Genomic DNA, 12,816 nt, shown 5'->3' with positions numbered 1-12,816 from the left:
ATAATCTATCACCTGGGTACTGTTCACCTAAAAATAAAAGGCTGACGTGAGAGGCAACAGCATTTATTTGAGACCCCAAAGATTAGCTAATCGAGAAACACTGATTCAGGCAGAAACCCAAATAATGTTCTGAGTAGGGGGTGAAGGCAAGGAAAGGGGAATAAATACCTGAACAGAAGGAAGGAATTTCTATTGGTGTTAAGAAGTCAAGGAAGAAATTTTAATAGGTGCAAATAAGCTAAGTTATTCTTTTTCTTTAAGTATATTTTATTGATTATGCTATTACAGTTATCCCATTTTTTTCTCCCCTTTATCCCCCTCTGCCCTGCACCTCCCTCCTGCCAGCATTCCCCCCTTCCCTTAATTCATGTCCATGAGTCATACATATAAATTCCTTGGCCTCTCCATTTCCTATACTATTCTTAATCTCCCCCTGTCTATTCTGTACCTTCCAGTTATGCTTCTTATTCCCTGTACCTTTTCCCCCATTCTCCCCAATCCCCCTCCCCACTGATAACCCTCCATGTGATCTCCATTTCTGTGGTTCTATTCCTGTTCTGGTTGTTTGCTTAGTTTGTTTTTGTTTTTGTTGTTTTTAGGTTCAGTTGTTGATAGTTGTGAGTTTGTTGTCATTTTACTGTTCATAGGTTTGATCATCCCCTTTTTTATACATAAGTTCCTTTAACATTTCATATAATAAGGGCTTGGTGATGATGAACTTCTTTAACTTTACCTCATCTGGGAAGCACATTATCTGCCCTTCCATTCTAGATGATAGCTTTGCTGGATAGAGTAATCTTGGATGTAGGCCCTTGCCTTTCATGACTTGGAATACTTCTTTCCAGCCCCTTCTTGCCTGTGAGGTTTCTTTTGAGAAATCAGCTGATAGTCTTAGGGGAACTCCTTTGTAGGTAAATGTCTCCTTTTCTCTTGCTGCTTTTAAGATTCTCTCCTTATCTTTAAACTTGGGGAATGTAATTGCTATGTACCTTGGAGTGTGCTTCCTTGTGTCCAACTTCTTTGGGACTCTCTGAGCATCCTGGACTTCGTAGAAGTCTATTTCCTTTGCCAGATTAGGGAAGTTCTCCATTATTTTTTCAAATAAGTTTTCAAGTTTTTGCTCTTCCTCTTCTCCTTCTGGCGTGCCTATGACTCAGATGTTGGAATATTTAAAGATGTCCTGGAGGTTCCTAAACCTCTCCTCATTTTTTTGAATTCTTGTTTCTTCATTCTGTCCTGCTTGAATGTTTATTTTTTCCTTCTGCTCCAAATCATTCATTTGACTCCTGTTTCCTTCCCTTCACTGTTGGTTCCCAGTACATCTTTCTTCATTTCATTTTGCATAGCCTTCACTTTTTCCTCCATTTCATGAATATACTCAAGCATTTCTGTGAGCATCCTGATTACCAGTGTTTTGAACTCTGCATCTGATAGGTTGGCTATCTCTTTGTCGCTTAGTTCTATTTTTGGAGCTTTGATCTGTTCTTTCATTTGGGCCATATTTTTTTGTCTCAGCACACCTATTAACATAGTAAGTGGTGGAGCCATAGGTATTCACCAGGGCAGGGCAACCGACATAGCTGCATTATGGGGGAGGGGTCCTAGAGGGAACAATGCCGCTTGCTCAGTTCTCGGCCTCCTTTCAGTCACTTCCTCTGCTACCCACAAGCAAATTGTTCCCTTTTGGTGCTGATTCCCTTGTGGGTGGTTTTGTGTATGTTCTAGTACCCTGTGGGTCTCTCCAGCAAACTCTCCTGTGAGGCTGGGAGTTTCTCCCACTGCAACCCCCACAGGTTTTTTCAATCAGAGGTTTTGAGGCTTTATTTCTCTGCATTGGAACCCTGCGTTATGTGGTCTGGCTTGCTCCCCAGTTGTCACTCCTGGTTTATCCTCATGCAAATGTGGGACCACCAGCCACAGCCTTGCTGTGTGCCCTCTCCACCACAGCTGCCCCTCTCCACCTCCTCCTACCAGTCTGGATGAATGTTTCTTCTTTAACTCCTTGGTTGTCAGATTTCCATACAGTTCGATTTTCTGGCAGTTCTGGTTGATTTTTGTTTTTGAATTTGTTGTTGTTCTTCTTTTGGTTGTGAGGAGGCACAGTGTGTCTACCTACGCCTCCATCTTGGCTGGAATTTCCCACTAAGTATTCTTTAGCTCTACATGGTGGTGCTAATTCTAAAGAATGTCTTCAATTTTTAGTCCAGTACTCAGAATGTCTGCTTTCCTGTTAGCTTTTCAAACGGTTGTTTGGAATGCAGATACCCTTGCTTTGGTCCAGTCCAGAGATTATTCTGCCCAGTTTAAACATTTCAAAGGTTTGAGGAATAAGATGTGCAAGGCAGTTCCCCTGGGGTGGCAGTTGTGACTCTATTTTGAAGTGGCTCTGTATTGTTATTTCCCACAGTACTGATGATCCGCAGTCTACCTGTCTAGTTCAGAACTCTGTCTCAGTGCCAGGCTGTACATTCAACTCTACGTGCTGCTTACGTCCCAATGGCACTCAAAGCTCAAAATGACCAAAATTACACTCATTTTCTCTACCTCTCCCCTCTCCTGTCCTGCCCAAATCATCTTCCAGTTCTCCATCATTTCCTCTCTTAAATGACAGTGCCATCACCCACCCAGAGAGAATATGAGGTTCATCCAAATCCTTTTCTCCTGACCCCCACTTCCTCTTCCAATCTTCACTCTTACAGATTTTTACTTCCTAAATACCTGCTTTCTTTTCTCCATCATTTTTGTCATGGGTTTATTTTAACCTTGTGTCTTTTTCTACCAGGTCTGACTTGATAACCTTTATATTGACTTTCCTGTCCTGATGCTCACTCCCTCTGCTTCATCCTTCACACTGGTGCCAGTGTGATTTTCTAATTGCTGGACTATATAGTTCTGACTCAGACCCTACAGTGGCTCCCCATAGTCCACAAGGTAAAGTCATTATTCATTAGTTTGGTGTTTGCAGCCCTTCATGATCTGACTCTGGCTACTTCTCAGCCTCATCTCCAGCTACTTCTGCACACAAACTCTATGCTTTAGCCACATATTTTGTAGTCTTTCTGACTAGCTATAGCTTGCTTTCTTTTCCTTGGAAGACCCTTTCCAGATCTTGTCAGCCAAGTAAATGCCAAGTTATCCTTCAAGATTCAGCTTCAAACATTTCTTTGACTTCCCAAAGGTAGAATAGAGGTCCTTTGCTGTCCTCTGCATTACCTTTATTGTAGCTTTTTCCTACCGTATTTGCATTGAGTTGTTTCATGTCAGTGTTCCCTGTGGGCCTGTGAGCTTCTTGAAGGCAGAACCCTGTGCTTTTGTCTTCAATTCCACTACCTGAACTGGCTTTCACTGAGCATCCAGTGAAAGCTTGCTGAAAGAATAACTGAAGAAAAGAACAAGTGAATCAACTGGTCAGTGCAAGGCTGAGTCACTGCCCACTCAGGGTAGGGAGATAAATGGGCCCAGCCACGGGGAGTGCTGGAAGGGGGCAGGGGAAGTGGAGCTATTCCTTTCCATTCTCAGGGCTGGTAGCCTGTGTTTATCACTTTATCCTAGATGTACCTGCTACCAGCTTCCTAATTTAGTGAAGCCAGCCCATAAGGTATAAATCATATAAAGTCGAAATTGGGCCCTTGAGAATCTCATAAAATGCCTCTAAAGTACAGTATGCACATACACCATTTCTCAATGCAGTACATCTGGTTTTCTCTCAGGCGCAGGAATAGATCTATTTCTGCCACTGGGAACCTGATGAAGTAGTTGGCTTGCAGTCAGGGGCCCTGTTGAAAGAAAAATGATTATCACACTCATCATGGTGAGATGCTTTTCACTGTGAGAAATAGGAGGAACCTGGACTGAATAAGAGACCGGCTGACTCTCATTTAATATATTTCACTTCCACTCAGGGCTATATGTACTCAGTAACACCTCACCACCCTCCCCTACTCCAGTCACCCAAATCCTAAGCTCACTTTTTGACCTCAAAGGTCCCTGCCCAAGCCTGGCCCCTCCTTGCCAATCCAACTACAAGCCCTGACAAGAACTCTTTGTTCAAGTGAGGTCAGCTTTCTCCCTGATTTCTACCCCAAGTTCTGTCTTTGCTCAAGCTGTGCACTCTGCAGGATGTCTTCCTTGTTCCACCCCCCCTTTTTTAAAGATTTTATTTATTTATTTATTTATTTATTTATTTATTTATTTATTTATTTTTAATATATTTATTGATTATGCTATTACAGTTGTCCCATTTCCCCCCCCACTCCACTCCATCCTGCCCACCCCCGTCCCTCCCACATTCCCCCCCTATAGTTCATGTCCATAGGTCATACTTATAAGTTCTTTGGCTTCTACATTTCCTACACTATTTTTACCCTCCCCCTGTCTATTTTCCACCTATCATCTATGCTACTTATTCTCTGTACCTTTCCCCCTCTCTCCCCCTCCCACTCCCTTAATGACAACCCTCATGTTCTAGTTGTTTGCCTAGTTTGCTCTCGTTTTTGTTTTATGTGTGGCCGTTAATAACTGTGAGTTTGCTGTCATTTTTACTGTTCCAATTTTTGATCTTCTTTTTCTTAGGTAACTCCCTTTAACATTTCATATAATAAGGGCTTGGTGATGATGAGCTTCTTTAATTTGACCTTATCTGAGAAGCACTTTATCTTCCCTTCCATTCTAAGTGATAGCTTTGCTGGATACAGTAATCTTGGATGTAGGTCCTTGCGTTTAATCTTGGGTAATGTAATTATGATGTGCCTTGGTGTGTTCCTCCTTGGGTCCAGCTTCTTTGGGACTCTCTGAGCTTCCTGGACTTCCCAGAAGTCTGTTTCCTTTGCCAGATCGGGGAAGTTCTCCTTCATTATTTGTTCAAATAAGTTTTCAATTTTTTGTTCTTCCTCTTCTCCTTCTGGCACCCCTATAATTCGGATGTGGGAACGTTTCAAGGCGTCCGGGAGGTTCCTAAGCCTCTCCTCATTTTTCCAAGTTCTTGTTTCTTCATTCTTTTCTGCTTGGATGTTTGTTTCTTCCTTCTGGTCCACACCATTGATTTGAGTCCCAGTTTCCTTCTCATCACTATTGGTTCCCTGTACATTTTCCTTCGTTTCTCTTAGCATAGGCTTCATTTTTTCATCTGTTTTTCGAATAGATTCAACCAAGTCTGTGAGCATATTGATAACCAGTGCTTTGAACTGTGCATCCGATAGGTTGGCTATCTCTTCGTCGCTTAGTTGTATTTTTTCTGGAGCTTTGAAGTGTTCTGTCATTTGGGCCATTTTTTTTTTTTTTGTCTTGGCGCGTCTGTTACTTTAAGGGGCGGAGCCTTAGGTGTTCACCAGGGCGGGGTAACGCTGGTCGCTGAGCTGTGACGCTGTACGAGGGGGAGGGGCCCAGTGGGAGCAATGGCGCCCGCCTCACTCTCCTCCGGATTTCAATCTTTCACTCCGCTACCCACAACCAAACTGGGCCACTCTGGTGCTGGTTCCCGAGTAAGTGGGCCTGTGCACACTCTAGGCCCCTGTGGGTCTCTCCAACAACCTCTCCTGTGAGGCTGGGAGTCTCTCCTGCTGCCGCCCCAACCCCCAGGGGCGCTTTCAATCAGAGGTTTGAGGCTTTATTTCCCGGAGCTGGAGCCCTGGGTTGCACAGTCTGCTTTGCTGCCCGCCGTTGGTCAGGTTTATCTGTGGGCGAATTTGGTGCCGCGCGGGGTGCTACCCGCCGCTCTGCCTGCCCCGCTCTCCGCCACTCTGAGTCCGGCCCTCTCGGTTTATCTGTGCAGATGTGGGGCCGCAGGGTCTGCTAGTGCTCGGACTGCCTGCGCCATTTGTCCCACACTCCGCCAGTCTCAGTCCCGCCACAGCCACGCGAGTCCTCTCCACCCCGGTGCCCGTCTCCGCCCCTCCTACCAGTCTGGATGAATGGTTATTTTCTATTTTCTTGGTGTTGGTCCCCCTTGTTGTTCGATTCTCTGTCAGTTCTGGTTGTGCGAGGAGGCGCAGTGTGTCTACCTACGCCGCCATCTTGGTTCTCCTATTTATTTATTTTTAGAGAGAGGGGAAGGGAAGGAGAAAGAGAGGGAGAGAAACATCAATGTGTGGTTGCCTCTCGAGCACCCCCAACTGGGGACCTGGCCCACAACCCAGGCATGTGCCCTGACTGGGAATCGAACAGGCAACCCTTTGGTTCACAGGCCCACACTCAATCCACTGAGCTATACCAGCCTTGTTCCCATTTTTAATTCAAATTCCACCAACAGATCAAAGCCCCACACCTTTCAGTCCCTCCGAAGGTTCATGTCTCTCCATGTTCATGCTGATCTCTCCCATTTCTGAGTTCCTGTTGTCCTTAGGGTTAGGACCATGCATTTAAGTTCATACTTTAACTGTTAGTCTGTGGAACCTTTCTGAGGGCTGGGAGTTTTGCAGTCCACTCACACACAACTGGATCTTTTTGTAGAAGGGTATCTGACAAATCAAGGTGAGTAGGTAATTAGGAGGACTGACAAAACTAGTGCTGGTAAGACTATATAGCAACTGAAACTCTCATACACTGCTGGTGGGAGTGAAAACTGTTTGGCAGTACCTATTAAAGCTAAATATTTATATATCCTTTTACCCAACAGTTCCATTCTTGGATATACACCCAAGATAAATGAGTGATTATGTCTACCAAAAGACACACATAAGCATGTTCATACCAGCTCTGCTCATAATAGTCCAAACTTGGAAACAATTCAAATGTCCATCAATAGTACAATGGATAATAGTGTATCTGACAGAATGTGTCACAGCAATGAAAAAGAATAAATTATCACTCAGTGCCAATTGCACTCACCATTACTAATCTCTGCAGTGCTCCTGTGAGGTATTAGCCATAAGCTCCCCTTTACAGCCAAGGGAGCAGGAAGCTCAGAGAGCCTTGGTGACATCATGAACTCAAGGTCACACAGCAAGCACACCGAGAAAGTAGATATCTGAGTGCAGATCCAGTCTGCCATCCTGCTGGATCCCTAAGTAGGGGAGTCTGTGGGAAGGAGAAGGGGAAGGGGGGTCCCACAAATGCATCAGGAGATCAGAGAATCTAGATTTGGACTCTCGAAGGCACCTTAGAGGCCATCTCATCCACAACTGTGGACTGGACACATGATTCCCTCCTGCGGGGTACAGCCAGGTCAAGGATCAGGGGAAGGAAGCTGACCTGGGTGTGGGGCCATGCCTGTGTGCTGGGCATGTGGTGGCAACAAAGTGGGAGAGCAATTATGTGATAAAAGAACACCTGTGCTTACTTTTTTCTATAGCCTTGGTTCTGGTGTGCGCGCATCAGCAGTACAATATACATAACACAAAATTCACCATTTTAACCATGTCAAGTGCACAGTGAAGTGGCCCTTAGTGCATTCCCAATGTTGTGCAACCATTACCACTATCTAGTCCCAGAACATTTTCATCCTCCCCAGAGGAATCCTTATACCCATTAAGAGGTCACTGTCCATTCCCCTCTTCCCCCAGCCCCTGGGAACCACTGCTTTCTCTCTATGGATTTGCCTGTTCAGGACATTTCACGTAAATGAAATCTTACAAGATGTGGCTTTTCTCGTTGGGCTCTTCTCACCTGACATAGTATTTTCAAGGTCTGCCGATGTTGTAGCAGGTATCAGTACATCATTTCACTCCATGTTCACAGCCTTGTCTCCATACTGCTCTTTTGAACATATTTTCTTATAGTCTTACAGTGATTAACACAGTATATTATTAATTCTAAAATAAAGAGGTAGTTCAGTGGAAGCATTTACAGTAGAAACAGACAAACTTATGGCCATTCTCCAAGCACAATCTCCTATCCTTCCATCTCCTTTAGTTATCCCTGTGGAGCTGTTTCTTCAACCTTAGCAAAACCTCAAATCCCCAACCCCTCTGCTTCTTACTATCTGTCCCTAGCTGTTCATCTTGTCTTCACTTTCTTCCCAATCTATTAGAGACTCCGTGTTTCAACAATTACCCACTCATACTTTCAACTTCCTTGCTCTATTTCCCTTCCATTATACCCTATGGCAAAAAAAAAAAAAATTGAAACAAACAAAGAAATGAACTTGGCTCTAGTGATGACTGGAAGCAGATGCAAAGAGGGTACACTAAGTTAATAAGTTTCCTCTTAAAATTCATGTCCACCCAGAACCTCAGAAAGTTCCTTATTTGGAAATAGGGTCTTTGCACATGCAATTTGTTATAAGATCAGATCATACTGGTGTCCCAATAAGAAAGCTAAGTGAAGACAGAGACACACAGAGACAAAGGCACACACAGAGGGAATAAGCCCATGCGAAAGACAGAGGCAGAAATCGGAGGGATGCATCTCAAAGCCAATGAGGACCAATGATTGCCGGGAACCACTAGGAGCAAGGAAGAGGCAAGGAAGAATTTTCCCCTAGAGCTGACACCTTGATTTCAGCCTTCTAGCCTCCAAACTGTAAGAGAATAAATTCCTGCTCTTTTAAGCCACCCAGCTTGTGGTAATTTTTACAGCAGCCCTGGAAAACTAACACAGGGGGTTCTAGGATTCTGGGTATACAGGTGCTTCTATTGTGTAAATTCATCAAGCTATACATGATCTATGCATGCTTCTGTGTGTATGTCATACTGCAATTAAAAGTAAAAAATATATAAATCAATAAATCATCACTCTTCCTTACCCAAGTCCACACCTGTGCTGTTGAGCACTGCTGGAGAAAACCTCCCGACCTCAGGGAGTGGTGCCCACCTCTGTGAGGCTCTGATGCTGCCAGTGATCTTTCCCTGTGTCCCTGGAAAGGCCTTGCTTTGCTCTTCATGAGACTGTTTCAAAGTTCTCTTCTCAAAATTCATTCCATGAGAGCATTCCTTCCTTCACTCTCATGAAATGACCTCGCCTCCACTTCTCAGAAAAAGATGCCACTTAAAGGAGACTGCATAGGGTCCCGCCATACCTGCTACACACCTCCTGCTACTCTTCCCTCCAGTTTCCTCCTCCCATCAAGCATCATTCTGTTCCCTGGATACCATCTCTTCCGGCCTCTGGAAAGATCTAACTCTTCTGTTCTCAAGTGTATAAATAAATTCATGCTTCCTTCAGCTAAATATAAAGATCTCATAATTTTGTTTCACTCCATCCCCCAGAGAATTTGAAATGTTTCCGTTCTGGTGCCTTTTGAGAATCCCTCTGTCTTCTGTGTCCTCGAGAGGTTAGAAGAATCTGTGGAGCATCATGTAAACAATAGGTGCATATAGTGTACTGTTTTCCAAATGTGGCAGGTAATATATTCAACCTTTGTCCTGGTATTTCCTGTTCCCCTGTGCAGCCCCACATTTAGGCAGCTAGGCATTTTGTTTTGTTGTTTCAGGGAAGAGATGACACAGCAGAATGTGAATAACAAAAGAGGTTCAAAATCCCAGGCCTCAGGGCAAACACAATGAACTAAGCAGAATATAAAAAGGCCAGGCTACTGTTCAGAATAAAGATTCTGGGGCATGAAGAGTGAAGAGAGAGTTAGGAGGGCCAGGGGCTCAAAGAAGCTCACAGGCCAGTGGGCTACCGGTGCTAGATGCTGCGGCCAGGCTGCCCACTTCAACTCAAGACTGAACGCTCATTCGCTCCAGCTTCCGAAAGTGTTGACAGCTAACGACGCTCAGCTGAGTCAACTGAGTCCCGCCTGGGAATTGCATGGTGCTGCCTTGCCCAACATTATGCCCCCTCTCCAGAAACAACCAGTAATAAGGATTCTTCTATGTGGAAGAACAAAGGTCCTGCCCTCTTGCCTCGAGTTTGGATAACTCTGAGGAGCCATGCAGGTTCTACACTCCCTGAGAATTGGTGGCAGCTCCTCCTGGGACACCAGTTTCAACCTTTCCCACTGCACCGTCACTGCTGTTGTTCCCCAAAGCATCCCACCGCCACCCCACCCCACTGCTTGCACACAAATATTCGTCTTCCTGAGAAAGCTGCTCAGATGGGGCCCTGCTATACCTCCTGGGATGATACATCTAAAAACTGAAGAAATCTGGAGAGGTCCCAGCATTCTTGAAGCTCAGCCTGGTGCAGGAGACTAGAGGAGAAAGGAGGTTGGCTTCTGTATGTAGGAATAGAAGGCCCGACTTGGCCTCAGCCTGTCCTACAAGCCTGAGGGGTTGGCTGCCAGCACGGCATCGGCAGGGTGGCACTGGCAGATGGTGGACCTGAAGAGGCCACAAGGCTGGGACCAGTAGGGACCCACACTGATAACCAGATGGGAGTGAGGGAATCTCAAAAGGTGCCACCACAATGGACAGTGACACTGAGCACCAAATCCCAGACCCTTTCCTTGAAGTCTTGGTGCCATCCATACACCCCTAAGCTTCCTCAAGAAAAGGGAATTGGTCTGGGATTGGGAAAAATCTCATTCCCATAGGCTATGAAATCATACCTATCAAACCTTTATGTGACCTCCAAGGCAATAATCAAAACAAAAAATAAGCAAGAGATTGAGGAAAATAGTCATCAAACATGAAGAAAAAGAACTACTATTGTTGACACATAGAGTCCATACAAATGAACAACAAAAAAAATTTCAAAAACTCACAAAGACCTCAGATGGTAGGGGGAGAGGAGAAATAGGCACCAAACCATTATAGTGGGTCTCTTGGGTGATATGGGTGGAATTATAAAGGATGTTCACATTTCTGTAATTCTAAAATGATTACAAACTATGAAAATTTAGTTATAATGAAAGCCAATATTTTATCGAGTGTTTACAGCAGTTATCTCAGTTGTGTTTTAAGCAAGCTTTATTGTTTCCCTGTGGAGGCAGATGAGGCACAGGACAGGATGAGCCCGCACAGTAAATGGTGGAGTTGGGGTTCAAACCCAAAGCCTGACTCTGTCGCCACGGTCTTGACCAGTGCGTTATATTGGCATGTATGTTACATATGCCAAAGTGGCACTTGTTTTAGATATAGGTATATGTTTTATACACATGTATTTATAGTATCTTTTATACATAAATGTATATATAAGTGTATTTATACAAAACATATCTATGTTTTGATTTGCAGTTACAATATTTATGAGGACAATTACAAACATTAAAAAATGCCAGTGAGATAATGTTACCTGGAAGGCAACCTACAAAATGTGTGTGCTCTGTGATATGTGATTTTCTACACACATTACACACACCTCTGAAGAAGCTTCAACTGAGGTATACATGATGGAGATTTTTTTTCTGTTTATTTGTCAAAGTGCAAAAAGTAAGTACCACAGGCCAAAGGTGGGGCCAGCTCCTCACCTCCCTACATCACCCTGGCTCACCGTGCCACGCTATCATTGCCAAGGGCATCGTTTGCCTTCCCAACTGCACCATGAATTTGTGAGGGAGCTGGACATCAGAGGGGTGAAGTGTCTTGGCCAAGGCTACACAGCTAGGTGATAAGGCAGCATGGACTTGAACCAAGGTTCTCCAGATTTGACCTTGGTATTTTGATTTCTATTACAGTTGTTGTTTTCATTCCATCATTCTATCTAGGAATTGAAACATTTTTAAAATATACTTTTTATTTGGGAATATGATTAGACCTACAGAAAAGGTGCAAGGATAGTACAGAGGGTTCCGTATACTCTTCACCCAATTCCCCTTGATGTTACTCCTTCATAACCCAGCCACATTGTTAAAATTAAGAAATTATTATTACTGTTATTATTAACCAAACATCAGACTTCATTCAGATTGGACAAGTTTTACCACCAATATCCTTTCCCTGTTCCAAGATCCAATCAAAGAAACTACCTTTAGTTGAAACTATTTTTCTTTCAGATACTAAAACGTCAAACCCACTCTTTAATTCCAGTGGAAAACACCCCACCCACTCTGGCTGTGCTTTTCCAGTTCTGCTCGAAGAACCTTTTGCTTTTCCAATGACCATCCTCAGGAATATTCAGTCTAGTCAGCTCTTTCGAGTACAAGGAACAGAGAACCCCTCAAACCAGCGTAAGTGAGTCCACACGGAGCACTCACAGGAGGAATCAAGGACAAGAACTGGAATTGCTGTCAGGAATGGAGGCTATGCTTTCAGGCTTGTTTCTGAGTCTCTCTGTCTCCTCCCTCTCACTCCCCGCCCCCATCTCCTTCCCCTCCCTCCTCTTGGCTTCCTTTTATACCTGTCTTTTTTCTTCTTTCTCCTAACCTGCTTTCTCTATTTAATTACCCTACACTGGCCACATTGGGACCCTGGCCCATAATCCACAGAGTTGACCAGGTGCCAGCATCTGCAACTTCACTCTGCTTAAAGCCCAGCTCCTGTGTTCCAGCCAACCCCCTACGCATGGGAGTGCTAGTCAGTCAACGGGTGGTGGTAAAACTTGGGTCTATTTTCCTTCCCAATCAACCTGGAAATACATCTATTACCATGTTTTATATTATTGTGACAGAAAAATCTATTTATCTTAAAGTAAGTTATCACTGAATTTTGACAACAGCATTATTCGAATCTGCACATAAAAAATTGGAGGAAGGAGACCATCAAAATTGAATCTGTAATTGTTGAGGGGGAGCTAGAGGAGAATAGAATCTCCAGGCATTATTGACACAGAGTTGCAGAGACCTTATCTCAAAGGATTTTGGTCAAACTGTATAAGACTCAAACATTTCCCAGAATTTCAGTGGAAACAGAATTAGCTGATGTCCTAAAAAAGAAAGTAAACAGCAATTCCGAATCAGCTAATTAATAGAACACACCGGCTCTTCATGGCTTACCTCCCTCTGGGAGTGGGAAAAATAACCCTGCTTGCTTCCTTAGACAGACAGACTGAAATTTACTA

General features: G+C 44.1%; 1 long non-coding RNA gene across 1 annotated transcript; it reads right to left on the bottom strand.

Annotated features, from left to right (window-relative positions):
- Positions 1–3,271: 3,271 nt before the first annotated feature.
- LOC128780722 (uncharacterized) lies at positions 3,272–7,823 on the bottom strand. Its single transcript, XR_008426731.1, has 3 exons — positions 7,603–7,823; positions 6,263–6,455; positions 3,272–3,776 (listed from the first exon to the last, which is right to left on the bottom strand). It is a non-coding gene; the product is annotated as an uncharacterized lncRNA (long non-coding RNA).
- Between the last annotated feature and the right edge of the window lie 4,993 nt (positions 7,824–12,816).

The sequence above is a fragment of the Desmodus rotundus genome, chromosome 4 (genome assembly GCF_022682495.2).
Source record: "Desmodus rotundus isolate HL8 chromosome 4, HLdesRot8A.1, whole genome shotgun sequence".
Lineage (NCBI taxonomy): Eukaryota > Metazoa > Chordata > Mammalia > Chiroptera > Phyllostomidae > Desmodus > Desmodus rotundus.
The sequence above is the reverse complement of the archived record's forward strand: the minus strand, read 5'-3'. Positions and strand labels throughout refer to the sequence as shown.